Raw genomic sequence first — 13,213 nt, 5'->3', positions numbered from 1 at the left:
GAAAGAAAAAGGGAGTTTCGAGTGTAACTTATTTGAGTTCCTAACGTAATCTCGTAGAATGCTTTAATGAATAAAGATTGAATCCTTTAATGGAAATACCTCAATCAAGGTGCCTATTATGTCACTTGACCTTTTAAATGTATAAAGATTAAATCTTTGGAATAAAATGAGAGTTTTAAGTTAAACTTATAATAGTTCCCTTCGACGTCACGAAGAGTGTATTAATGAGTAAAGATTGAATCTTTGAGCGAAATTACCTCAATCACGATACCTATTATGTCACACGACCTTTTTAATGTATAACGGTTGAATCTTTGAAAGAAAATGAGAGTTTTGAGTTTAACTTATTCGAGTACCCTTTGAAGTCGCGAAGAGTGTTTTAATGACTAAAAATTGAATCTTTGAATGAAAATAGCTCAATCAAGGTACCTATTGTGTCATTCGAGCTTCTTAATGTATAAAGATTGAATCTTTGAAAGAAAATGAGAGTTTTGAGTTAAACTTATTCGAGGTCCCTTTGACGTCCCAAAGAGTATTTTAACGAGTAAAGATTGAATATTTGAATGTAAACACCTCAATCATGGTACCTATTATGTCACTAAACCATTTTAATGTATAAAGATTAAATTTTTTAAAGAAAATGAGACTTTTCAGTTAAACTTATTCGAGTTTCCTTTGAGATCACGGAGAGTGTTCTAATGAGTAAAGATTGAATCAGTGAATAAAATTATCTCAATTAAGGTAGCTATTATGTCACTAGGCCATTTTAATGTATAAAGATTGAATCTTTGAAAGAAAATGAGAGTTTTGTGTTAAACTTATTCGACTTCCCTATGAAGTCGGGACGAGTGTTTTAATGACAAAAGACTGAATCTTTGAATAAGAGGTACAAAGATTGAATTTGTGAAAGAAAATGAGAGGTTTGAGTTTAACTTATTCGAGTTCCCTATGAAGTCGTGAAGAGTGTTTTAATAACTAAAGATTGAATCTTTGAATGAAAAGACCTCAATTAAGGTACCTATTATGTCACTAGTCCTTTTTTTTTTGTACAAATATTTAATCTTTGAAAGAGAGAGAGATTTTTGAGTTAAACTTGTTTGAATTCCCTTGGACGTCCTAAAGAGTATTTTAATGAGAAAAGATTGAATCTTTGAATGAAAAATTCTCAATCAAGGTACCTATTATATCGCTAGACCTTTTAAAGTATAAAGATTGAGTCTTTGAAAGAAAATTAGAGTTTTGAGTTAAACTTATTCGAATTCCCTTTGACGTCCCGAAAAGTGTTTTAATGAGCAAAGGTTGAATCTTTGAATGAAATTACTTCTAACAAGGTACCAATTATGTCTCTAGACCATTTTAATGTATGAAGATTGAATCTTTGAAAGAAAATGAGAGTTTTGAGTTCAACTTCTTCGAGTTCACTATGTAGTCGTGAATTGTGTTTTAGGGACAAAAGATTGAATCATTGAATGAAATTACTTCAATCAAGATACCAGTTATGTCACTAGACAATTTTAATCTACAAAGATTGAATCTTTGAACGAAAATGATAGTTTTGAGGAAAACTTGTTCAAGTTCCCTATGAAGTCGCGAAGTGTGTTTTAATGACTGCAGATTGAATCTTTGAATGAAAATACCTCAATTAAGGTACCAATTACGTCACAAGACCTTTTTAATGGGTAAAGATCGAGTCTTTAAAAGAAAGCGAGGGTTTTAAGTTAAACTTATTCGAGTTCCCTTTGACGTCTCGAAGAGTGTTTAAAAGAGTAAGGATTGAATCTTTGAATGAGAATTCCTCGATCAAGCTACCAATGTAAAGATTGAATCTCTGAGTGAAATTAACACAATCAAGGTAACTACTATGTCACTAGACCTTATTAATGTATAGCGATTCAATCTTTGAAAGAAAATGACAATTTTAAGTTTAACTTGTTCGAATTCCTTATGAAGTGGCGAAGAGTGTTTTAAAGTCTAAAGATTGAATCTTTGAATGAAAATACCTTAATCAAGGTATTAATTATGTCACTAGACCTTTTTAATGTTTAAAGAATAAATCTTAGAAAGAAAATGAGAGTTTTGAGTTAAACTTATTCGAGTTCCCTTTGACGTGACGAAGAGTGTTTTAATGTGTAAAGATTGAATCCTTGAATGAAATTACCTCAATCAGGGTACCTATTATGTCAATGGACCTTTTTAATGTATAAAGATTTAATCTTTGATTTAAAATGAGAATTTTGAGTTTAACCTATTCGAGTTCCCTAAGAAGTCGCGAAGAGTGTTTTAATGACCATAGATTGAATCCTTGAATGAAAATACCTCAATCAAGGTACTAATTTTGTCACTAGAACTTTTTAATGAATAAAGATTGAATCTTTAAAAGAAAATGAGAGTTTGGAGTTAAACTTATTCGAGTTCCCTTTTACGCCCCGAAGTGTGTTTAAATGAGTACAGATTGAATCTTTGAATGAAAATTCCTCACTCAAGGTACCTATTATGTCACTAGACCATTTTAATGTACAAAGATTAAATCTTTGAACGAAAATGAGAGTTTTGAGTTAAACTTATTCGAGTTCCCTTTAATATCACGAAGAGTGTTTTAATTAGTAAAGATTGAATATATGAAACAAATTACCTCAATCACGGTACCGATTATGCCACATGACCTTTTTAATGTATAAAGAATGAATCTTTGAAAGAAAAAGGGAGTTTCGAGTGTAACTTATTTGAGTTCCTAACGTAATCTCGTAGAATGCTTTAATGAATAAAGATTGAATCCTTTAATGGAAATACCTCAATCAAGGTGCCTATTATGTCACTTGACCTTTTAAATGTATAAAGATTAAATCTTTGGAATAAAATGAGAGTTTTAAGTTAAACTTATAATAGTTCCCTTCGACGTCACGAAGAGTGTATTAATGAGTAAAGATTGAATCTTTGAGCGAAATTACCTCAATCACGATACCTATTATGTCACACGACCTTTTTAATGTATAACGGTTGAATCTTTGAAAGAAAATGAGAGTTTTGAGTTTAACTTATTCGAGTACCCTTTGAAGTCGCGAAGAGTGTTTTAATGACTAAAAATTGAATCTTTGAATGAAAATAGCTCAATCAAGGTACCTATTGTGTCATTCGAGCTTCTTAATGTATAAAGATTGAATCTTTGAAAGAAAATGAGAGTTTTGAGTTAAACTTATTCGAGGTCCCTTTGACGTCCCAAAGAGTATTTTAACGAGTAAAGATTGAATATTTGAATGTAAACACCTCAATCATGGTACCTATTATGTCACTAAACCATTTTAATGTATAAAGATTAAATTTTTTAAAGAAAATGAGACTTTTCAGTTAAACTTATTCGAGTTTCCTTTGAGATCACGGAGAGTGTTCTAATGAGTAAAGATTGAATCAGTGAATAAAATTATCTCAATTAAGGTAGCTATTATGTCACTAGGCCATTTTAATGTATAAAGATTGAATCTTTGAAAGAAAATGAGAGTTTTGTGTTAAACTTATTCGACTTCCCTATGAAGTCGGGACGAGTGTTTTAATGACAAAAGACTGAATCTTTGAATAAGAGGTACAAAGATTGAATTTGTGAAAGAAAATGAGAGGTTTGAGTTTAACTTATTCGAGTTCCCTATGAAGTCGTGAAGAGTGTTTTAATAACTAAAGATTGAATCTTTGAATGAAAAGACCTCAATTAAGGTACCTATTATGTCACTAGTCCTTTTTTTTTTGTACAAATATTTAATCTTTGAAAGAGAGAGAGATTTTTGAGTTAAACTTGTTTGAATTCCCTTGGACGTCCTAAAGAGTATTTTAATGAGAAAAGATTGAATCTTTGAATGAAAAATTCTCAATCAAGGTACCTATTATATCGCTAGACCTTTTAAAGTATAAAGATTGAGTCTTTGAAAGAAAATTAGAGTTTTGAGTTAAACTTATTCGAATTCCCTTTGACGTCCCGAAAAGTGTTTTAATGAGCAAAGGTTGAATCTTTGAATGAAATTACTTCTAACAAGGTACCAATTATGTCTCTAGACCATTTTAATGTATGAAGATTGAATCTTTGAAAGAAAATGAGAGTTTTGAGTTCAACTTCTTCGAGTTCACTATGTAGTCGTGAATTGTGTTTTAGGGACAAAAGATTGAATCATTGAATGAAATTACTTCAATCAAGATACCAGTTATGTCACTAGACAATTTTAATCTACAAAGATTGAATCTTTGAACGAAAATGATAGTTTTGAGGAAAACTTGTTCAAGTTCCCTATGAAGTCGCGAAGTGTGTTTTAATGACTGCAGATTGAATCTTTGAATGAAAATACCTCAATTAAGGTACCAATTACGTCACAAGACCTTTTTAATGGGTAAAGATCGAGTCTTTAAAAGAAAGCGAGGGTTTTAAGTTAAACTTATTCGAGTTCCCTTTGACGTCTCGAAGAGTGTTTAAAAGAGTAAGGATTGAATCTTTGAATGAGAATTCCTCGATCAAGCTACCAATGTAAAGATTGAATCTCTGAGTGAAATTAACACAATCAAGGTAACTACTATGTCACTAGACCTTATTAATGTATAGCGATTCAATCTTTGAAAGAAAATGACAATTTTAAGTTTAACTTGTTCGAATTCCTTATGAAGTGGCGAAGAGTGTTTTAAAGTCTAAAGATTGAATCTTTGAATGAAAATACCTTAATCAAGGTATTAATTATGTCACTAGACCTTTTTAATGTTTAAAGAATAAATCTTAGAAAGAAAATGAGAGTTTTGAGTTAAACTTATTCGAGTTCCCTTTGACGTGACGAAGAGTGTTTTAATGTGTAAAGATTGAATCCTTGAATGAAATTACCTCAATCAGGGTACCTATTATGTCAATGGACCTTTTTAATGTATAAAGATTTAATCTTTGATTTAAAATGAGAATTTTGAGTTTAACCTATTCGAGTTCCCTAAGAAGTCGCGAAGAGTGTTTTAATGACCATAGATTGAATCCTTGAATGAAAATACCTCAATCAAGGTACTAATTTTGTCACTAGAACTTTTTAATGAATAAAGATTGAATCTTTAAAAGAAAATGAGAGTTTGGAGTTAAACTTATTCGAGTTCCCTTTTACGGCCCGAAGTGTGTTTAAATGAGTACAGATTGAATCTTTGAATGAAAATTCCTCACTCAAGGTACCTATTATGTCACTAGACCATTTTAATGTACAAAGATTAAATCTTTGAACGAAAATGAGAGTTTTGAGTTAAACTTATTCGAGTTCCCTTTAATATCACGAAGAGTGTTTTAATTAGTAAAGATTGAATATATGAAACAAATTACCTCAATCACGGTACCGATTATGCCACATGACCTTTTTAATGTATAAAGAATGAATCTTTGAAAGAAAAAGGGAGTTTCGAGTGTAACTTATTTGAGTTCCTAACGTAATCTCGTAGAATGCTTTAATGAATAAAGATTGAATCCTTTAATGGAAATACCTCAATCAAGGTGCCTATTATGTCACTTGACCTTTTAAATGTATAAAGATTAAATCTTTGGAATAAAATGAGAGTTTTAAGTTAAACTTATAATAGTTCCCTTCGACGTCACGAAGAGTGTATTAATGAGTAAAGATTGAATCTTTGAGCGAAATTACCTCAATCACGATACCTATTATGTCACACGACCTTTTTAATGTATAACGGTTGAATCTTTGAAAGAAAATGAGAGTTTTGAGTTTAACTTATTCGAGTACCCTTTGAAGTCGCGAAGAGTGTTTTAATGACTAAAAATTGAATCTTTGAATGAAAATAGCTCAATCAAGGTACCTATTGTGTCATTCGAGCTTCTTAATGTATAAAGATTGAATCTTTGAAAGAAAATGAGAGTTTTGAGTTAAACTTATTCGAGGTCCCTTTGACGTCCCAAAGAGTATTTTAACGAGTAAAGATTGAATATTTGAATGTAAACACCTCAATCATGGTACCTATTATGTCACTAAACCATTTTAATGTATAAAGATTAAATTTTTTAAAGAAAATGAGACTTTTCAGTTAAACTTATTCGAGTTTCCTTTGAGATCACGGAGAGTGTTCTAATGAGTAAAGATTGAATCAGTGAATAAAATTATCTCAATTAAGGTAGCTATTATGTCACTAGGCCATTTTAATGTATAAAGATTGAATCTTTGAAAGAAAATGAGAGTTTTGTGTTAAACTTATTCGACTTCCCTATGAAGTCGGGACGAGTGTTTTAATGACAAAAGACTGAATCTTTGAATAAGAGGTACAAAGATTGAATTTGTGAAAGAAAATGAGAGGTTTGAGTTTAACTTATTCGAGTTCCCTATGAAGTCGTGAAGAGTGTTTTAATAACTAAAGATTGAATCTTTGAATGAAAAGACCTCAATTAAGGTACCTATTATGTCACTAGTCCTTTTTTTTTTGTACAAATATTTAATCTTTGAAAGAGAGAGAGATTTTTGAGTTAAACTTGTTTGAATTCCCTTGGACGTCCTAAAGAGTATTTTAATGAGAAAAGATTGAATCTTTGAATGAAAAATTCTCAATCAAGGTACCTATTATATCGCTAGACCTTTTAAAGTATAAAGATTGAGTCTTTGAAAGAAAATTAGAGTTTTGAGTTAAACTTATTCGAATTCCCTTTGACGTCCCGAAAAGTGTTTTAATGAGCAAAGGTTGAATCTTTGAATGAAATTACTTCTAACAAGGTACCAATTATGTCTCTAGACCATTTTAATGTATGAAGATTGAATCTTTGAAAGAAAATGAGAGTTTTGAGTTCAACTTCTTCGAGTTCACTATGTAGTCGTGAATTGTGTTTTAGGGACAAAAGATTGAATCATTGAATGAAATTACTTCAATCAAGATACCAGTTATGTCACTAGACAATTTTAATCTACAAAGATTGAATCTTTGAACGAAAATGATAGTTTTGAGGAAAACTTGTTCAAGTTCCCTATGAAGTCGCGAAGTGTGTTTTAATGACTGCAGATTGAATCTTTGAATGAAAATACCTCAATTAAGGTACCAATTACGTCACAAGACCTTTTTAATGGGTAAAGATCGAGTCTTTAAAAGAAAGCGAGGGTTTTAAGTTAAACTTATTCGAGTTCCCTTTGACGTCTCGAAGAGTGTTTAAAAGAGTAAGGATTGAATCTTTGAATGAGAATTCCTCGATCAAGCTACCAATGTAAAGATTGAATCTCTGAGTGAAATTAACACAATCAAGGTAACTACTATGTCACTAGACCTTATTAATGTATAGCGATTCAATCTTTGAAAGAAAATGACAATTTTAAGTTTAACTTGTTCGAATTCCTTATGAAGTGGCGAAGAGTGTTTTAAAGTCTAAAGATTGAATCTTTGAATGAAAATACCTTAATCAAGGTATTAATTATGTCACTAGACCTTTTTAATGTTTAAAGAATAAATCTTAGAAAGAAAATGAGAGTTTTGAGTTAAACTTATTCGAGTTCCCTTTGACGTGACGAAGAGTGTTTTAATGTGTAAAGATTGAATCCTTGAATGAAATTACCTCAATCAGGGTACCTATTATGTCAATGGACCTTTTTAATGTATAAAGATTTAATCTTTGATTTAAAATGAGAATTTTGAGTTTAACCTATTCGAGTTCCCTAAGAAGTCGCGAAGAGTGTTTTAATGACCATAGATTGAATCCTTGAATGAAAATACCTCAATCAAGGTACTAATTTTGTCACTAGAACTTTTTAATGAATAAAGATTGAATCTTTAAAAGAAAATGAGAGTTTGGAGTTAAACTTATTCGAGTTCCCTTTTACGCCCCGAAGTGTGTTTAAATGAGTACAGATTGAATCTTTGAATGAAAATTCCTCACTCAAGGTACCTATTATGTCACTAGACCATTTTAATGTACAAAGATTAAATCTTTGAACGAAAATGAGAGTTTTGAGTTAAACTTATTCGAGTTCCCTTTAATATCACGAAGAGTGTTTTAATTAGTAAAGATTGAATATATGAAACAAATTACCTCAATCACGGTACCGATTATGCCACATGACCTTTTTAATGTATAAAGAATGAATCTTTGAAAGAAAAAGGGAGTTTCGAGTGTAACTTATTTGAGTTCCTAACGTAATCTCGTAGAATGCTTTAATGAATAAAGATTGAATCCTTTAATGGAAATACCTCAATCAAGGTGCCTATTATGTCACTTGACCTTTTAAATGTATAAAGATTAAATCTTTGGAATAAAATGAGAGTTTTAAGTTAAACTTATAATAGTTCCCTTCGACGTCACGAAGAGTGTATTAATGAGTAAAGATTGAATCTTTGAGCGAAATTACCTCAATCACGATACCTATTATGTCACACGACCTTTTTAATGTATAACGGTTGAATCTTTGAAAGAAAATGAGAGTTTTGAGTTTAACTTATTCGAGTACCCTTTGAAGTCGCGAAGAGTGTTTTAATGACTAAAAATTGAATCTTTGAATGAAAATAGCTCAATCAAGGTACCTATTGTGTCATTCGAGCTTCTTAATGTATAAAGATTGAATCTTTGAAAGAAAATGAGAGTTTTGAGTTAAACTTATTCGAGGTCCCTTTGACGTCCCAAAGAGTATTTTAACGAGTAAAGATTGAATATTTGAATGTAAACACCTCAATCATGGTACCTATTATGTCACTAAACCATTTTAATGTATAAAGATTAAATTTTTTAAAGAAAATGAGACTTTTCAGTTAAACTTATTCGAGTTTCCTTTGAGATCACGGAGAGTGTTCTAATGAGTAAAGATTGAATCAGTGAATAAAATTATCTCAATTAAGGTAGCTATTATGTCACTAGGCCATTTTAATGTATAAAGATTGAATCTTTGAAAGAAAATGAGAGTTTTGTGTTAAACTTATTCGACTTCCCTATGAAGTCGGGACGAGTGTTTTAATGACAAAAGACTGAATCTTTGAATAAGAGGTACAAAGATTGAATTTGTGAAAGAAAATGAGAGGTTTGAGTTTAACTTATTCGAGTTCCCTATGAAGTCGTGAAGAGTGTTTTAATAACTAAAGATTGAATCTTTGAATGAAAAGACCTCAATTAAGGTACCTATTATGTCACTAGTCCTTTTTTTTTTGTACAAATATTTAATCTTTGAAAGAGAGAGAGATTTTTGAGTTAAACTTGTTTGAATTCCCTTGGACGTCCTAAAGAGTATTTTAATGAGAAAAGATTGAATCTTTGAATGAAAAATTCTCAATCAAGGTACCTATTATATCGCTAGACCTTTTAAAGTATAAAGATTGAGTCTTTGAAAGAAAATTAGAGTTTTGAGTTAAACTTATTCGAATTCCCTTTGACGTCCCGAAAAGTGTTTTAATGAGCAAAGGTTGAATCTTTGAATGAAATTACTTCTAACAAGGTACCAATTATGTCTCTAGACCATTTTAATGTATGAAGATTGAATCTTTGAAAGAAAATGAGAGTTTTGAGTTCAACTTCTTCGAGTTCACTATGTAGTCGTGAATTGTGTTTTAGGGACAAAAGATTGAATCATTGAATGAAATTACTTCAATCAAGATACCAGTTATGTCACTAGACAATTTTAATCTACAAAGATTGAATCTTTGAACGAAAATGATAGTTTTGAGGAAAACTTGTTCAAGTTCCCTATGAAGTCGCGAAGTGTGTTTTAATGACTGCAGATTGAATCTTTGAATGAAAATACCTCAATTAAGGTACCAATTACGTCACAAGACCTTTTTAATGGGTAAAGATCGAGTCTTTAAAAGAAAGCGAGGGTTTTAAGTTAAACTTATTCGAGTTCCCTTTGACGTCTCGAAGAGTGTTTAAAAGAGTAAGGATTGAATCTTTGAATGAGAATTCCTCGATCAAGCTACCAATGTAAAGATTGAATCTCTGAGTGAAATTAACACAATCAAGGTAACTACTATGTCACTAGACCTTATTAATGTATAGCGATTCAATCTTTGAAAGAAAATGACAATTTTAAGTTTAACTTGTTCGAATTCCTTATGAAGTGGCGAAGAGTGTTTTAAAGTCTAAAGATTGAATCTTTGAATGAAAATACCTTAATCAAGGTATTAATTATGTCACTAGACCTTTTTAATGTTTAAAGAATAAATCTTAGAAAGAAAATGAGAGTTTTGAGTTAAACTTATTCGAGTTCCCTTTGACGTGACGAAGAGTGTTTTAATGTGTAAAGATTGAATCCTTGAATGAAATTACCTCAATCAAGGTACCTATTATGTCAATGGACCTTTTTAATGTATAAAGATTTAATCTTTGATTTAAAATGAGAATTTTGAGTTTAACCTATTCGAGTTCCCTAAGAAGTCGCGAAGAGTGTTTTAATGACCATAGATTGAATCCTTGAATGAAAATACCTCAATCAAGGTACTAATTTTGTCACTAGAACTTTTTAATGAATAAAGATTGAATCTTTAAAAGAAAATGAGAGTTTGGAGTTAAACTTATTCGAGTTCCCTTTTACGCCCCGAAGTGTGTTTAAATGAGTACAGATTGAATCTTTGAATGAAAATTCCTCACTCAAGGTACCTATTATGTCACTAGACCATTTTAATGTACAAAGATTAAATCTTTGAACGAAAATGAGAGTTTTGAGTTAAACTTATTCGAGTTCCCTTTAATATCACGAAGAGTGTTTTAATTAGTAAAGATTGAATATATGAAACAAATTACCTCAATCACGGTACCGATTATGCCACATGACCTTTTTAATGTATAAAGAATGAATCTTTGAAAGAAAAAGGGAGTTTCGAGTGTAACTTATTTGAGTTCCTAACGTAATCTCGTAGAATGCTTTAATGAATAAAGATTGAATCCTTTAATGGAAATACCTCAATCAAGGTGCCTATTATGTCACTTGACCTTTTAAATGTATAAAGATTAAATCTTTGGAATAAAATGAGAGTTTTAAGTTAAACTTATAATAGTTCCCTTCGACGTCACGAAGAGTGTATTAATGAGTAAAGATTGAATCTTTGAGCGAAATTACCTCAATCACGATACCTATTATGTCACACGACCTTTTTAATGTATAACGGTTGAATCTTTGAAAGAAAATGAGAGTTTTGAGTTTAACTTATTCGAGTACCCTTTGAAGTCGCGAAGAGTGTTTTAATGACTAAAAATTGAATCTTTGAATGAAAATAGCTCAATCAAGGTACCTATTGTGTCATTCGAGCTTCTTAATGTATAAAGATTGAATCTTTGAAAGAAAATGAGAGTTTTGAGTTAAACTTATTCGAGGTCCCTTTGACGTCCCAAAGAGTATTTTAACGAGTAAAGATTGAATATTTGAATGTAAACACCTCAATCATGGTACCTATTATGTCACTAAACCATTTTAATGTATAAAGATTAAATTTTTTAAAGAAAATGAGACTTTTCAGTTAAACTTATTCGAGTTTCCTTTGAGATCACGGAGAGTGTTCTAATGAGTAAAGATTGAATCAGTGAATAAAATTATCTCAATTAAGGTAGCTATTATGTCACTAGGCCATTTTAATGTATAAAGATTGAATCTTTGAAAGAAAATGAGAGTTTTGTGTTAAACTTATTCGACTTCCCTATGAAGTCGGGACGAGTGTTTTAATGACAAAAGACTGAATCTTTGAATAAGAGGTACAAAGATTGAATTTGTGAAAGAAAATGAGAGGTTTGAGTTTAACTTATTCGAGTTCCCTATGAAGTCGTGAAGAGTGTTTTAATAACTAAAGATTGAATCTTTGAATGAAAAGACCTCAATTAAGGTACCTATTATGTCACTAGTCCTTTTTTTTTTGTACAAATATTTAATCTTTGAAAGAGAGAGAGATTTTTGAGTTAAACTTGTTTGAATTCCCTTGGACGTCCTAAAGAGTATTTTAATGAGAAAAGATTGAATCTTTGAATGAAAAATTCTCAATCAAGGTACCTATTATATCGCTAGACCTTTTAAAGTATAAAGATTGAGTCTTTGAAAGAAAATTAGAGTTTTGAGTTAAACTTATTCGAATTCCCTTTGACGTCCCGAAAAGTGTTTTAATGAGCAAAGGTTGAATCTTTGAATGAAATTACTTCTAACAAGGTACCAATTATGTCTCTAGACCATTTTAATGTATGAAGATTGAATCTTTGAAAGAAAATGAGAGTTTTGAGTTCAACTTCTTCGAGTTCACTATGTAGTCGTGAATTGTGTTTTAGGGACAAAAGATTGAATCATTGAATGAAATTACTTCAATCAAGATACCAGTTATGTCACTAGACAATTTTAATCTACAAAGATTGAATCTTTGAACGAAAATGATAGTTTTGAGGAAAACTTGTTCAAGTTCCCTATGAAGTCGCGAAGTGTGTTTTAATGACTGCAGATTGAATCTTTGAATGAAAATACCTCAATTAAGGTACCAATTACGTCACAAGACCTTTTTAATGGGTAAAGATCGAGTCTTTAAAAGAAAGCGAGGGTTTTAAGTTAAACTTATTCGAGTTCCCTTTGACGTCTCGAAGAGTGTTTAAAAGAGTAAGGATTGAATCTTTGAATGAGAATTCCTCGATCAAGCTACCAATGTAAAGATTGAATCTCTGAGTGAAATTAACACAATCAAGGTAACTACTATGTCACTAGACCTTATTAATGTATAGCGATTCAATCTTTGAAAGAAAATGACAATTTTAAGTTTAACTTGTTCGAATTCCTTATGAAGTGGCGAAGAGTGTTTTAAAGTCTAAAGATTGAATCTTTGAATGAAAATACCTTAATCAAGGTATTAATTATGTCACTAGACCTTTTTAATGTTTAAAGAATAAATCTTAGAAAGAAAATGAGAGTTTTGAGTTAAACTTATTCGAGTTCCCTTTGACGTGACGAAGAGTGTTTTAATGTGTAAAGATTGAATCCTTGAATGAAATTACCTCAATCAGGGTACCTATTATGTCAATGGACCTTTTTAATGTATAAAGATTTAATCTTTGATTTAAAATGAGAATTTTGAGTTTAACCTATTCGAGTTCCCTAAGAAGTCGCGAAGAGTGTTTTAATGACCATAGATTGAATCCTTGAATGAAAATACCTCAATCAAGGTACTAATTTTGTCACTAGAACTTTTTAATGAATAAAGATTGAATCTTTAAAAGAAAATGAGAGTTTGGAGTTAAACTTATTCGAGTTCCCTTTTACGCCCCGAAGTGTGTTTAAATGAGTAC

This window comes from Cornus florida, unplaced genomic scaffold, assembly GCF_030987335.1.
Source record: "Cornus florida cultivar Cherokee Brave unplaced genomic scaffold, ASM3098733v1 CherokeeBrave_3.0.0_Hap2_scaffold_1, whole genome shotgun sequence".
Classification (NCBI taxonomy): Eukaryota; Viridiplantae; Streptophyta; class Magnoliopsida; order Cornales; family Cornaceae; genus Cornus; species Cornus florida.
The sequence above is the reverse complement of the archived record's forward strand: the minus strand, read 5'-3'. Positions refer to the sequence as shown.